Source organism: Falco naumanni, chromosome 1 (genome assembly GCF_017639655.2).
Source record: "Falco naumanni isolate bFalNau1 chromosome 1, bFalNau1.pat, whole genome shotgun sequence".
NCBI lineage: Eukaryota > Metazoa > Chordata > Aves > Falconiformes > Falconidae > Falco > Falco naumanni.
Window position 1 is genome coordinate 54633099 of NC_054054.1, and position 14885 is coordinate 54647983.

The 14885-nt window shown below is 44.7% G+C and overlaps 1 protein-coding gene across 7 annotated transcripts in view; it reads right to left on the minus strand.

Annotated features, from left to right (window-relative positions):
- RBM47 (RNA binding motif protein 47) overlaps positions 1-14885 on the minus strand; it is an 82115-nt gene that overhangs the window by 43005 nt on the left and 24225 nt on the right. Inside the window, exon 1 of one of the 7 annotated variants that reach the window (XM_040594489.1) lies at positions 2144-2243. The exons of 5 other annotated variants lie outside the window; for them this stretch is intronic. The gene's annotated coding sequence lies outside the window, so the exon portion shown is untranslated. Of the gene's footprint in view, positions 1-1505; positions 1608-2143; positions 2244-14885 lie in introns of those variants that run through there. One more of the 7 variants, XM_040594480.1, reaches the window with a different exon arrangement.

The following is a 14885-nucleotide window of genomic DNA, read 5'->3' on the forward strand; positions in this document are numbered from 1 at the left end:
CCAGCTAGAACCCTATCTTTGTATGAACACAGACAAGATAACATTGTCATTGCTGTCTTTTATTTTACATATTTATTTTTTTAAAATTCAGTCTCTGTGAGTTCAGAGGTAAGATTTGACCTCTTTCTTTAGTTACTGCAAAAGACACTTCTACATCAGTCCAGTTTACTGCCAAATATTGGAACCACTACAGGGAGGATAGGGTAAGAATCACACATGAACTATGACACACAATGAAAATCACAGGCTTTAAACATAGTCATGCTTTACATCTACAAATTCACCAACAGACTGAAATTACACTGCAGCCTTTACCAAAATTTTTCTTGAATTGTATTTCAATTCTTTAAAGCAGATGCTTGTGGGAATCCAGTGGCTTTGTTCACCAGTAATTTTCTCCTGCGCTTAGCTCTAGGAGTTTTAGTACTGTTAAGAACTGAAGCCACTCTTAGACTGCTTTTAATAAAGTAAATGTGTTACCATACTTCACTACCACCTCACACCACTGAGCATTTACTAAGTGTAAATAACATGTCATGCGCAAGGCCAGGTAGCAAAGACATCAAGAAAATCTGTCGCATCAGGGAGGACTGAAGCAAGTAGCAAGCACAACTTGGGCCCAACACCGATAAACTGAAAGCAACAAATAGAAAAAGATGTATGTCTTTCTTGCATTTTGTTTTGCACAGGAAACATACTGTAAACAAATTGTGAATACTAACTACATGTCAGTCACTTCACACTTAGCCATGTCCAGGATTACTTGACAGTTACCTGGGATGTAAAAGATAATTTCTGGGGAGTCAGCATATGTACTTAATATAAAGGCACATCCAGAACAGCAAAGCACACACAGAAGATGGTTCCTGCATGACCAAGTCAGCTTCCACCTTGTGGCAGAAACTTTCAGTCACTGAACAAACTTAATATAATTATTTGAATCTATTCAGCTTCGTGTCTCTCAGTGGCATATGCATACTAGGAACTTAAAGGCTGGTATTTTTTCTGTGTCTGCTGTTTTGGAACATGGAAAAAAATCTTGAAAAAATTAGTCACATTGCCTATTTTTGCAAAGTTCATTCAAAAATCAGCAAGTATTTTTCAGTATGAGTCACTACCCACATCCCAGTCGCAATAATTAGATTACACATTTTCATTAGAAACTCTGACTCCTGTTCCTACTCCTCAGAAGATGAGCAGAAGCCAGCTGTTGCAAGATTTATTAGAAACCCATGAAGTTTTCAAATGCAACAGTGCATTGATTTTTGTTTGTTTGTTTGAAGACGCAATAAAATCCAAACAACTCACTAATCAAGCATGGGTTAATCAACCCAAGCTTTAGGTGACACCATGCAGTCAACTACCGCTGACGCAAGCAAACTGCAAAACAACAATGCTAACTCCTCTTCTGACTTCTAGGGACCAAACTTCTGGCAAACCTTATAACTGAGTGCCGTTGCCCTTTTGCCTCTCAAAGCTAGGAAAATCAAAGTGGAAAATGGTACCTGGGGAGAAGCTGGTGTGCTCCCGTGGGTGCTGGCTGCCACTGGGCTCCCGCTGCCTGCCTGCCTGGGCAGCCCAGCACCTCCTTGGCCACGGCTGCCTGTGTTGGTCAATGTTTTACCAGGCTGTGAGCAGCCCGCCGTCCCACCCTCCCTGCAAACACCCCGTGGGGGAAGGCAGCACCGGGGCCTCTGAGCAGAGCCAGTGCTGAAGATGTTGCCCCTCTTCTACTGCCCCATCCTCCACCAGGAAAACAAAGCAGACAAAAAAAAGGAAACCTGTTAAGAGGGGGACATAGGGAAAGCATGCCACGAAGGGAAAAAAGAAAAGGTACATAAATGTTGTTATTAATAGATAATTTGTGGCAGGTAAGTCATGATAACCTTTCCCCGTATTGTTCTAAGGTTGTGTGCAAGCCTAGGCGTGCCTGGCTGAAAGCTGAGAGGGAACAACGCTTAATTTATGGGAGTACATAAATTTCCAAATAAATCTTCAGCATAAGAGAGCAGTCATTCAAGTGACAGCTAAAACTTCAAAATGACAACAAAAGGACCTGAAACCACATAATAAAATAGTGCAAAGGGAGCCTGAACACGAAGGCAGGGAAAAGAAACAGCCGAGGCAATCTGCAACATTTTACCTTGAAGGTAGAGGCTCGGCTCCTCTGTCTCGGCTTCTCGGGAGTGCCTCAGAATTGAAGCTCTACCCGCGCTAACTGGAGTGTTCCCATTCCCAGCAAGTTAACAATTACAAGCAGAGTGCAGCCAAAATGGGCTGGCAACCAAGCATGGTGCTGAGAAGGTGCAGCTGCCACTCCCCGGGGGGAAGGGGACAGCTGCCGGATTGGGAAGCACCCAGAGGCTGGGACTCAGTGGCTGCACCCAACCTGTGAGACCCTTCCCAGACCTGGTACACAGATGTGTGCTCATGGGGGAGCAACAGGAAAATCTAGGCTATGTTGTGTGTCCTGGTTTTGTGGTACTGACTTGTTTGTCACGGCCTTTTGGTCCTGGTTTGAGGAAGAGTGATTCATTTTGTCTAACCTAGGAAGCCTGACTTGAGCAGTATGTATTTTAATGCACGTGTTTAAGGAGAAAATCTGCATCACCGGCTGCTCTAGACAGTCAGATTAGCTACTAAAACCTGCCACATAGTGCAACAAGGAGCATGTCTGTATCACTCAGTGATGCTGGGCTGGGGGACACCAGTTGGTTGTAGGTTGAAGAGGCTTCCTCAGTCCGCTGGGCACACCGCATTGTACTCATGGGTAGCCAGGGGTACAGCTGTGTCCCGCTCACCAGCTGGCATGCACGTGTGACACTGTTTGTTGGTGCAGCAACGGGCTGTGGCTGGACTTGAGCAGATGCATCACCAAAAGCAGGAGTGCTTTCCCTGTGCCAGGACTCCTGAAGGACCTTCCTCAGAGGCCAGGGCCCAGGAGAAGCACGCAGGGGCTGATGCAAGGCCAGCCACTGCGGCAATGTGAGCCCTGTGGCTACAGACCACATGCCCAGTGTGCCCAATGCATACGAGCCTGCTCAGCTCTCCAAGGTGCCACCGTTTGCTGCGGATGCTTTCATGTGTGGTGTTCCCTCCTGCTAGTCTGCACTCGCCTTCCGTTCCCTTTTGCCTGGAAAAGGAGAGGCAGAAGGGGAATTTCTCACAGATTCACTATTTAAGGCCACCACAGCAGCAGCCTGTGACTCCCTGGTAGGACAGGCTGTTGGCCTGAGCAGAGAAGGCATATGGACTTCCCTACAGCTGCTAGACACAATCCTGCTGCTGTAGAACAACCTGCAAGACCTGACAATGTCTTTTGCGTAAGCCTTAGTAATTCCCAACCATCCACTGGTACTTCCTCTAGATAAAATGCTCTCACAGCTGCTCTACAGCATCTGCTGCCTAGCCTGTGAGGAAGAGCACTGTGATGAACACACAGGGAAAGGAGAGACCCATCTTCTTCTGCCAGACTCTCAGGCTTGCAGCAGGGCATTTGCCACATGACATTAGTTCCTTGGTGCCTCACCAATCCCCCAGGTGTAAGTGGAACAATAACACAGAGCTGCTTGAAGTCTCAGCTGTGGCTGTCACCTCTAAGACCCCCAGGCAGAAAGACTGGTGTTATCTGAAAGAGCTTATCTGCACTTGAGACCCTGCCTAACCAGCTCCAGGGAGCAGGATCTGCTTGTAGCAGTCTTGTTCCACCTGATATGAAGAGCTGCTCCTAGAGAGGTGCAAGCAGATGGGTGAGGGGGCGGTCCAGCCATGTTGTTTCTCTCTCCTGCTTGGATGAGGACTCCACTTAAGACATCTCAGATCTTTCCAACAAAACCTGAGTGGAAGAGACCATGCTTCTGTGATAAGGTCTGCTTTTGGCTGCTTGGTGTTTCCTGGTTGCAGAAGCATTTCAGCAGAAGACTCTGGAGGAGTGCTGACCACTCATCTGAATCAGATCTAGATGCTATCACCATCGTGGTTCATGTCATGACACTGCTGGTCTGGTCTTTGGCAAGGTTGGAAACTGAGGCTGCAGTGGTGAGATTTGGAAGTGGAAAAGCAGCACACTGGTACTGGGGTTACGGAACCAGCTCAAATTTAGTTTGCCTGGCAGCATAGACGAGGTCACTGCCTGTTATGGGAAGGTTGTACAAATACTCACTTTTCCACAGTGCTAATACTTCTGCAAAGCATGTCAGCCCAATACAGGCCTAAGAGAATCAAATTTTGTGTAGTATTGACCCACTGAGGCCAAAAGACCTCAGAGAAACTCAATTATCAGTCATAGCTGCCAGGTGTAGCTACCACAGAAAAATGATGGCTCTACTATGGTACATCTGGAGTTGTATCCTGTCACCCTAGACAAATAGAACAGTGGAAAATTTGATGGGTCCTCCCACTAAATCTGCCCTTGTAGATAAACTGATATAATGCAACAGAAACCAAACATTTTTTTCACTGTTGCACAAGCAGTAAGAAGAAGAGAAAAAACCTTTCCCTACATACCTCTGTATAGCTACCATCTTGTGAAAACTCAGTCTTTCATTCACAGAAGCTTGCGCAACCTGTTCCCTAGTTTTCAGAGATTAACCTCTGAATGAAAATGACCCAGAACCAATGAGTTTTACCTTTCTTTGTAAGAAAGTGATGGAAGTAGCAACTTTTCTAGGGTGTTACATCCAAACCCAAGTTGCAAACATGAACAACTGGATTAAGTACCGTTGTGAGGCATTTCCCTGAAGTGCTGACACCTTCAGCCTTTCAGCAGGCTGGGTAGGCTGAGACAAAGCAATTTCCGAAAGGTCACGCAGCAAGACAATGCTATGTCTGCAGTCAGCTCTGCAGGTATCATTGCCTCTGTTCCTGAAACAAGTGTGGTCAGCTTCTGGCCTACCTAAATTTTACACGCTTCTTCTTATTTTCTGGTCTCAGACATGAGGTTTTCACAGATGAGGGCTCAGAGAGAGGCGGATGCTTCTCAGGAGGCCAAGTCTCCCCCTGTGTCACTCAGTCCAAAGTTCCCTGCACCACGCTTTCGCAGATAACCAGGGTGGGTTTCTGATTAACACACTGCTGACAGGAGGGACTCTGACCCAGGGAAACTTGGCATTTCAGTCTCTTCTCAGTGTGCAACCTTGGTCACAGAGCACGGGTTTCAAGGGCAAAGCAACACTTGGGTATTTACTCACTGCGAATGGAGGAGGTGCTGGGCTGTACAGCACACAGACCATGAAGTCAAACATTAATTTAGTACAGACACCGTATAACTTCAGACTGGCTTGGGAGCAAGTAAGTAAAAGATACGGATATTAAAAGTAAAAAAGCACCTAAAATTCACAGGCTTTTGGGCAAAGCACTTTCAGAGAAACGCTGATTTACTTACAAAGTGTTAACAGCTTTAATGACAAAACTAAAATGTGGAGATCAGGTAACAGAAGGGGAAACTTCTGTGAATCTTAAGTGGGGTTTAGTTCTGTTCCAGTTCTCTTTCAACAGATATATTTGTATTTCATCCTGCAAGGCAACATTCGTTTTGGAAAACAGTACAGGCAGATCCAGAGGGGCTACTGCAGAGGCTTTGAAATCTTCATGTTCTTTGCTGGGAACACACAGCACCTGACATGGTGCTGTCAGGAATATGTTCAGACCCATCCCTAAGCAGCGTGTCGAAACCACCTCCCCAGGAAACACTGGTACAGCACCAATTGCTTCTGATGGGAGCTACGTCCCCTCCTCTGGAGAAGAAGGACTAGCAACTGCATGCTGCCAAAGAAACAGATAGGAGGGGAAAAATAATCGCTGTGAGCTGTGGAAGGTCTTTATTGCACAGGAAAATAGTGGATGTGAAGTGTGGATTGAGGGGACTCTTCAGCAGTGGCCTGAAGGTGGCACACATGAGGACACGTCTCCAGCTGTGGTTTGGCTGGGTGTCTGAGCTCTCAGAAATCATGGTTGGCCAGGCCAGCAAGGCAGGAGCTCCAGCCCTGCCACACCTACTCAGCCCTTTGGTCAATAATTTGGCATCTTGTGCTGAGCTTTCAGAGCAAAATGCCCTGTAGATCTTCACTTATCGCAGAATGAGTCCTCACCACTGGACAGACAGCGTACTCCTCCAGAGGGTAAGATGAGATAGCAAGGGTACTATTTACAAAATGCCTCTGCCAGCTGATCCCAGAGCTGTTTGGCTAGTGGTTTCACTGGGTAGAGTTTCAGTTATCATTATTCCCTTGGAGGGAACAGACTTTGCAAAATACACAAAATACATAAGCAAACTTGCTCATGAGTCACAGAGAAACTGAATGTTGATAAGAAAGAGTATTTGCAAGCAGTTTCTGTAGAGCTTTTTTGTTGAACACCTGACTAGCAAAGAATGGACAACACCGATACAAAATCGTATAATGCCAGGCTTGAAAACTTCCTTAAAAAAAGTATTTATTCCAGAAACAGAAGAGCAGGGCAATTGTTATAAACCAGACCCTTTCCTAGGGAAGCTGACCTGGCAGCCGCTACCCCTCAGGCCATGCTCAAGCACTGCAAACACCAGCCCAGGCACCAAGCAACCTGCAGCAGCCGGGCAGGGTCCCCCAGGGGTCCCTTGCAGCAGGTGCTGTTTGTCACACAAATGTGCTGCCAGGTGCAAAGGACAGGTAAAAAACATACTGGAATGAAGTATTTATAGGTTTCTGTGACTGTTGCTTACAAAATGTAGAACTTTGAAAAATTAAACTCTAGTTATCAGTATAGTGGTTTTACCAATTTCCTCCTTTAAAGGGTACTACTACGAAGAGGAACTTATTCCACCTACACTTCAGTCAAGACATTTTTAATTAATTGGTTACATACACTTATTATGCATATGAATTAATTATAAGCCACAGCTTGGTACGTTTATTTTTTTTCCCTGCTGTTCCTTTAAGGTAAGAATAACATTGTTTATTTTAGATTGGAGAGTACTTGAATCAACATCTACGGGCTGTCTGCCTGTATCTATCTATTTCTCTGTCTATTATCTACCTTTCTATGAAGACAACATTAGGCATTAAAATGCTTTGGGAGATCCGGCTGGGTATGTGGAGCTGTAAAACGTAGGAATTTCTAATTAAAGAGAACAGATGCATTGCTAAAAATGCCTTAATTCTACTTTCTTGGGCTTTAACATTGGAATTTAAATGAATTTATAGCCATTTTAGCAATGAGAAGCCTTCTTAGCACTGTCCTTGGCGCCTTATGTTAAATTGGGGCAAATATTTGCCATCAAATTCAGTGCCTAACATTTGATGACACAAAATAACTTCATCAGACTCTGCAAGCACAGCTAGTTTCTCTGAATGAACCCCAGGAGGTAAGTAATGTTTCTATTTTAAAAGAATGCTTAACAAGATAATACATATATTTTATAGCTGAATGGAAAAGCTGGGACTGAATCAGCTTTTCCAGCAGATACTGCCAAGCAGATGAATGAAATATTTTTTGTTCTTGTTTGCTGTGCTCTGAATCTCAGAAGAGATATTGATACAGATCTCTGTGAGGCCAGATCCTGAGGAGTGCACTTAAATATTTGTAAGCTGTTATTTACAGCTTAAATACCTCCATGCAACCAAAAACATCCCTCAGCTTCAGTACTTTTACATGCCTTTTACAGCTCGTCCACCTGATCGCCACATTCAAGGCACAAGAAATGGCATGTGTAGGTGAGTGGGATGAAGGGCTGACCCACACAGTGGACCTATTGCTTTGTGGTTTTCCTATCATGTACCCATAAGAGCAATCTGGTTGCCTCTCACTCCTCTCTTCTGGGGGAACCTCAAGGTGGAAGGAAACAGAAACAGCTTGAAGGGAAGACGGTACCTAGAAACAGCAGTGTGGCTAAGACATAGCTGGAGCTAAATGGGCAACCACAAAAATGCGAGGGAGATTGAAGATGCCTAGGATGAAGTCAGGAACTTGAAAATTGTCTGGAAGGAAGTTAATAGAGAATCACAGAGATTAACAGGTGTGGTTGAGGAGGAACAGGAGTAATGAACTACTTCCATGGCAGGTAATAGCTGGAGAGAAAGGAAGGTGGGGTAGAGCTGAAAGGCATCTTGTGTGTAGAAGAGATGAGAGGAAATCCCTAATTTCTCAAGGAAAAGAAAAAATAAGCTGGGGCAACCCAGCTGGGGTGAGGTAAGGTGTTTTGGAGGGACAACTGATGAGACACTGTAATGCCTGTGAGAAGGGAGAAAATGAGGATTGAACTGGAAAGAGGAAGCAGTAAACACAGAATTTGCAAATGATGGCTCTAAAGAAATGAGTATGAGTCAGGTAAAATAATAGTGTACTGGAAGAACATAACCAAAAGGACAGCTAGTCCCTGGGTGAAGGAAGAATTGGTGGGTCATCTGCTTTAAACCCAGGAATTTGGCACCACTGTACTGGGTGCTGGAAGCCATACTGGCACAAAGTGGAAGAGATGGAGTCCGCCTAGAGAGAGAAGAGGGAAAGAGCCAAAGCTGACAATAGAACAGAGCCTGTCCACAGAAAAACAGGGAGGTTAGGGCCAAAATCACTTGTGTGGTGGAGCTGTTCCTGGGGCAGCTGGCAAGATGCAAACCATCCAAGAGGAACTGATGGGAAAACCAAAGTGGTCAGAGCTCAAAGGTTTAAAGGTCAGAAAAGAAACTGCCTATGGGGCAGCTGTGAGGCATCCTGTGACCAGGATAACTCATGAAGTGAGGCAGAGCAGCGAGGCTGAGAAGGCAGAAAGCTAACAGGTATGTGGGACATCGAACAGCAGCTGCTCTGCTGAAAAACAAGAGATGCCCAGGACAGCTGGAGAAGACCCTGAAGTGCAAAATCTGGGGAGGAAGACAATGGGGAGCAGCGTATCTGCAGATGGTTGACCAGGCGGATGACAGAGAGGCAATGCTGGGCACAAGCTGAAGGGACCTGAGGACACAGCAGTCAGAGGCAGGTGCTGCTGCCAAGGGGGACAGGCAGCTGCCGAGGTAGCAGGGAGGGCTGGGGGTGACAGGGCCAGCTACTACCAGGGAGAAAGAAGGAGCAGGAACTGGAGGGGTTGCGGTTCAGAAAGAAAAATGAAACAATGGACCTTTTTCCTGTTTATGATACAAATACCCCCAAGCAGACTTTTGTACTTATTAAAAATCTTCACATAAAAGGAGCCTAGGAGAACCAGCAATACCCTCTTTACAGTAGCTACATCACATGTGCAAATAAAGTATGTTGCTAAACTTGTTTTTTTCCCTATGTAAGGACTAAACCCAGATATCTTTTACTCCTATGCACACACAACTAGTAACACTTCATGCTTGTAGAGTTCACATCTATTGTGTGAAAGCTGGAGAACTGAGTAATGCAATGTTCTGTACCAGAAAACTGAACATTTAGCCAGTGTATCCATTTCCCAGAGTATTTTATGGTATTTCTATTTTTTAGGTCTTCTGTTAATGCTCAAAGTGGATCTGTTTTTCCATGCAAAGGCATGATTTAAGAGAAAATCCGCAATGCTTACTCTGGCAAGCTCTTGATGCGTTTTCTGAGATCAGTGGCAAACTGATCTGCAATTTGCCTGTCCAGAGGCTTGTAGCATGGCTAGTGGGAAAATCCTGATGCAAACTTTGAAGTTATAAAATCCATCTGGCTCCTACACAGTTTTTAGAATTCAAAAACCTTTCACCATGTTCTGCAAAGTTCACATTGTAACCTTTCAGCTTAGGCAGACACTATTTTGAGAACTGACAGAACCCTGCTCTGCTCACTACTACGAAAGAAGGAGCTGCTGGATACATGTATTTCAGTGGAAAATAAAAGGCTGTCTGTTAATAAGCACAGACACAACTACTTGTGGTCAGCCAGGTCTCAGTCCGGCTTAGCTGCAGGCTACAATTCAGATTTGAGGCTTGGACTTGATTTATGTTAAAACTGGAATTACACAGTCTGCTCTGACAAACCTTTGCACAAGATGGAGGAATTCTCAGGACCAGGTTGTTCTTGCAAGAATTCTGCTTAGAGCAAAACCTCTCTGAGGACAACAGTTTGCATTTGAGTTGAGCTGCATCTGTACTAGAGGAACAATCATGGAATGGTTTGGGTTGGAAGGGACATTTAAAGGTCATACAGTCCAAGCCCACTGCAATAAGCAGGGACATCTCCAAATAGGTCAGGTTGCTCAGAGCTCCATCCAAACTGAACCTGAACCCTTCTAATGATGGAGCATCCACAGCTGGCTCTGGACAACCTGTTCCAGTGTCTCATCACCCTCATCACAGAGTATTCCTTCCTTAAGTCCGATCCAAATCTACCTTCTTTCAGTTTAAAACTGTTGCCCCCTGTCCTATCGCTACAGGCCCTACTAAAAAGTCTGTCCCCATCTTTCTCATAAGTCCCCTTTAAGCACTGAAAGGCCACAGTAAGGTCTCTCCAGGGCCTTCTCTTCTCCAGGCTGAACAACTCCAACTCTCTCAGCGTCTCCTCATAGGAGAGCTGCTCCAGCCCTCTGATCACCCTTGTGGCCCTCCTCTGGACCCGCTCCAAGAGGTCCATGTCTTTCCTGTGCTGGGTGCCCCAGAGCTGGATGCAGTGCTCCTGGTGGGGTCTCACCAGAGCAGAGCAGAGCAGAGGGGCAGAATCACCTCCCTCGACCCGCTGGCCACACTTCTTTTGATGCAGCCCAGGATGCTTTCTGGGCTGTGAGCGCACATTGCCGGCTCATCCAGCAATCATCATGGTCTAGATTTTCATCCACCAGCCCCCCAAGTCCCTCTCCACAGGGCTGCCGTCAATCCCTTCACACCCCAGCCTGTATTGATACTAGGGGTTGTCCCAGCCAGGTGTAGAACGTTGCACTTGGCCTTGTTGAAAGTCATGGGCTTCATATGGGCCCACTTCTCAAGCTTGTCAGAGTCTCCGTGAATGGCACCCTGTCCCTCAGCCATGTGTACCACACAACTCAGCTTGGAGTCATCTGCCGATTTGCTGAGGATGCACTCTGGCTTTGTGGATTCAAAATGGTCCCCTAACCAGTGAGGATTTAAACACCTGAAATTACTTCATTCGATTCAACACAGCTCCATTCATTCCATTAGATATTGAAGAGCACTGAAGTTTTGCCTGTGTTGTGCACTCCTAGTTGAGTCATTTTTGTGGTGCTCCACATCAGTCATGGCCAGCTACATTTTTCAGTTACATTCTGAACCCAAACAAACCATTAGCACCCTGGCAATGTCGCCAAGTGTGACAACGGTGTTGCAAACCTGAAAACAAGGTTTTTTTCATGATTGATTGTACTTTCCTTTCTCTTTTGCAACTTACCACCTGAATCTAAACCCAAACTTGACTGGTATTTTGAAATCACCCTGAAGTACTGTGCAGTGGTAGTATTTCATATTACAGTTGGGTACTTCTGGGCTTTTAAATGCTTTTAATGGTTTACACTTGCTTAGCCTTTTCCTTGAAGGAATCCCAGCTCACTTCTATTTTCACATAGTGTTTTCACTTCCTTCAATATACAGTCAACTCTGAAGGAGAACATTGAAATGATTTAAGTATAGAAATTTTTAAAAATACTTGGTTTCACTCAGGTTACTGTGACCATTTTGAGAGATAGAACACATTTATCTGATCTCAAGCATTAGCCAGCTACTTGTTAAAAATGTAGGGATGGCTACACTTGGGAAACTGAGCATCTTGGCCATTTCTAAGATTTTCTTCTTACTAAAGTACAGCACTGTCTCCAGCTGCAAGCACCATTCATCTTAGGAAAAATCAGAAAGCTCTCATCTATTTCATTATTAAAATAAAAAATGGATCTAGATCGTGAATAGTGTTTTCATACCCTCACCCATTTCTTGGGTAGGCAGTAGGGACACATGACTGCTCAAAAGTGAAGCACTGTGAAGGATAAGAACAGGTCCAACACAACAAAGAACAATGTCTCTGCTGCGTTTGGTTTGGGGCCAGCCAAGGCTATGTCTGCAAACTGCCTGTTTGCCACTTATGTTTTCTTCACTAAAAATAATAAATTATCTCCTGCTAGTCTTGAGGTCTGTCTGAGCCAAGGAGAGAAGTGCTATTGCAGTGTCTTTTGTGGACCTACAGCACACAGCTGGTGAGAGCCTGCCCTGCCAGCCGGTACCACCTCTGGCCAGCCTTGCTCCTCTTGGCAAACACATTTCTGGGTTGAGGCACTCTGCTGGGACTCTGCTGTCCTACCCCCACACCGGTGTTCACTTCCAGCGTGGGCAGGAGGATGCCAGGAGAGCAGCCGGAGGTGGGGAGCGCCCCACCACCCCGGCTGGGCTGAGCTGTTACCCCAGCACATGTAGGGGAAAGGTGAGGTGTTTCTTCACGCCAGGCTTCTCCCAGGAACGAAGGCAATGGCATGTTGGAACAACGTCACTCCTGGATACAAACAAGTGAGGGCAACTCAGCCAATCTAAACAAGCAAATAGAAGTGCAGGGGGAGGAAAACTTGCACCTTTTGGATTTGCTGCTATTCTTCACGTACGCATATGACACTTAGATGCTATTACAGTGGATGCAACAGTTCAGTTACCTATTGAATCCCAGTTACTGAGCCCGTTTCTAGTTCTTGGTTGATGCCACTTTATTGACACATCAAATACAATTTCATTTGCTTGTGGTTAAGTAAATCACCAGTGTCAGTCAACATATTCTTGTAGTGCTATGGTGCTAGGCCTACAAAACACACGCACCAGGCAGAACAGCGGTGACTATAAGCCTGTGGGATCACACTGCGTATGTGCCTGAAATCCCCAGCTATGAACTGGTCTGTGGACTGGGTGGCAGAGCCTGTAGTGGTCTTTTGCAAAAAATGGCACATGGATCAACACTTGCTGAGACTTCACTAGCAGGTAAGCCTACATTTTGGATGTTAGCACCTTGCAGATTACATTCTTTGTTAAGGAACAGAAAAGGAAGTGGTAGCTTGCAGCTCCTTGACACACAGATCTTCTACCCATAACACTGTATGGCTGAGGGGGAGAAAATGAACAAAAGCTGGATTTAAACCCCCGGAGTCGTACCAAGGAATTGCCACTGTCTAAATGGAGCTCCCTCCACCCCTGTGCTATTCACAATGTGGCTGGTTGTAAGGAGCGCTGCAAGCTTCTGGGCTTCTGCAGCCACCAGAGCTGCTGGTGGGTATTCTGAGGGAATTTATTTCTAGTGAGCAGTCTAACATGTCCTATGCCCTGCGTTAGTGTCCCTTGAGTGCCGGATGGGATGTGCCAACACAGGGAACCCAGGTCTCTGTAGTCCTAGAGGCTCTGTTCCTTCCATACCATATGCAGGCGAGGGGGTTGTACTGCCCTAATTCTGCTAAAATCCCTCCCTTGCCATCTCCAGGCCATATGTGCAAGGAAGTAAAAAAAATAAATGATGTGCCAGAGAAGGTGAAAGGAATTATGCATGGCCTTGTTAAAAACTTACTTCCCTGGGAAACAGATTTCTAGAAATTAAATTGTCTACTGATTTGATTCCGGTTGAATGAAGAAGGAAAACGGTGGGACTACAGCAGCTGCTCAAAAAGAGGTTTCAGCCCTTTCATACTATTGGTGACTTTGCCTTGTGACTAAGATGCTGAAGTTAAATGCCTGCATTTCTAACCTAAAGACAAATGATACAGTGCTCAGTCATGCAAATTAATGTATCAGTCAGAATTCACCGAGTTGTCTGGGATCTCAGATTACAATTTGAGACAACTTCTTTTAACCTAATGAGTCTGCACTCTTTGTTAAAGCAAATGAGCATAATTCTACTACAGTCAAGGTAACTGTACTATTCCTTATACTGTAGTGTGTGTGTGTGTTCTTATAGCGTGCTTATCATGTGAGGGCTTCACAGCAGAGCTTTGGACAATGTGACTAACCTCAAGAACAAGTTGCCTCATCCCCTCTGAGACAAAACCTAAAAATGTTCTAGCAGTTAATACAACTTTAAAAATGCAGATACTCTTTCTAAAGCTTCTTGTAAAAACCTGTGTCCCAGACAGTACAGATATGTACAGAGCTCAAAAAAAAGTCCATATGAAAACATGCCCTAACTCCCTACAGCCACAGAAAGAAAACTCACAGCTTACGACAACACGTGTTTGTGCACAAATTTGACACAATTCTGATTATTTTGTGCATATATGTGTGCAGAAAATCTTCAGTACTGCTTCTGTTGCTTTTTGAAAATTATTGTAAAAGTTTTTTAATTATTTATTATTTTTAAATATTTTAAAATGTTTATTTAAATAATTTAAAATCTATTTCCTAAGTAACAGGAATATCAGAGTGATTTTTCTCTTCTGTTTTCATAATATATATCGCTTGTACTGTGCCACATTGGCACTCAGATTATAAGCAGACAAAGCACAGTGGGCCAGAATCAGCTGGTCAGAGTGTCCCCTCCTCACAGATTCAGATTTTCAGGCATGGAATTGAACTGATGTAATATGCTTTAACAAAGTGCTCATTATTGCCACACTATAAAAGAGGGGGATAAACGATTTTTTTTTTTTTTTGGTGGTCTGAAGATAAGCAAGTTAAACTACTGAGTATAATGTTTCCTGATATATGTTCTCAAGCACAAGGGCAATACAAGTTTCACTGTATTGCTGTGATGGGTGTTTTACTTATTTAGAAAATAAAGGAAGAACTTGGTGTCACTTGTTAATCCAGAAACTTTGCAAAAAATATTTTAGTTTCATAAAAGAAACCACAGAGCTCAATTGTGAGTCTTCCTGTGCACAGGAAGAGGGACAAGAGGGGATAGAGGACACAGAGAAGAAGGTGCTCTCTGTTAAGTCAACCTTGTTGGGCTGGTTAAAAATTCTTCCTAGCATCAATAACTGGAAGCACTACAGCACATGTGGGCAG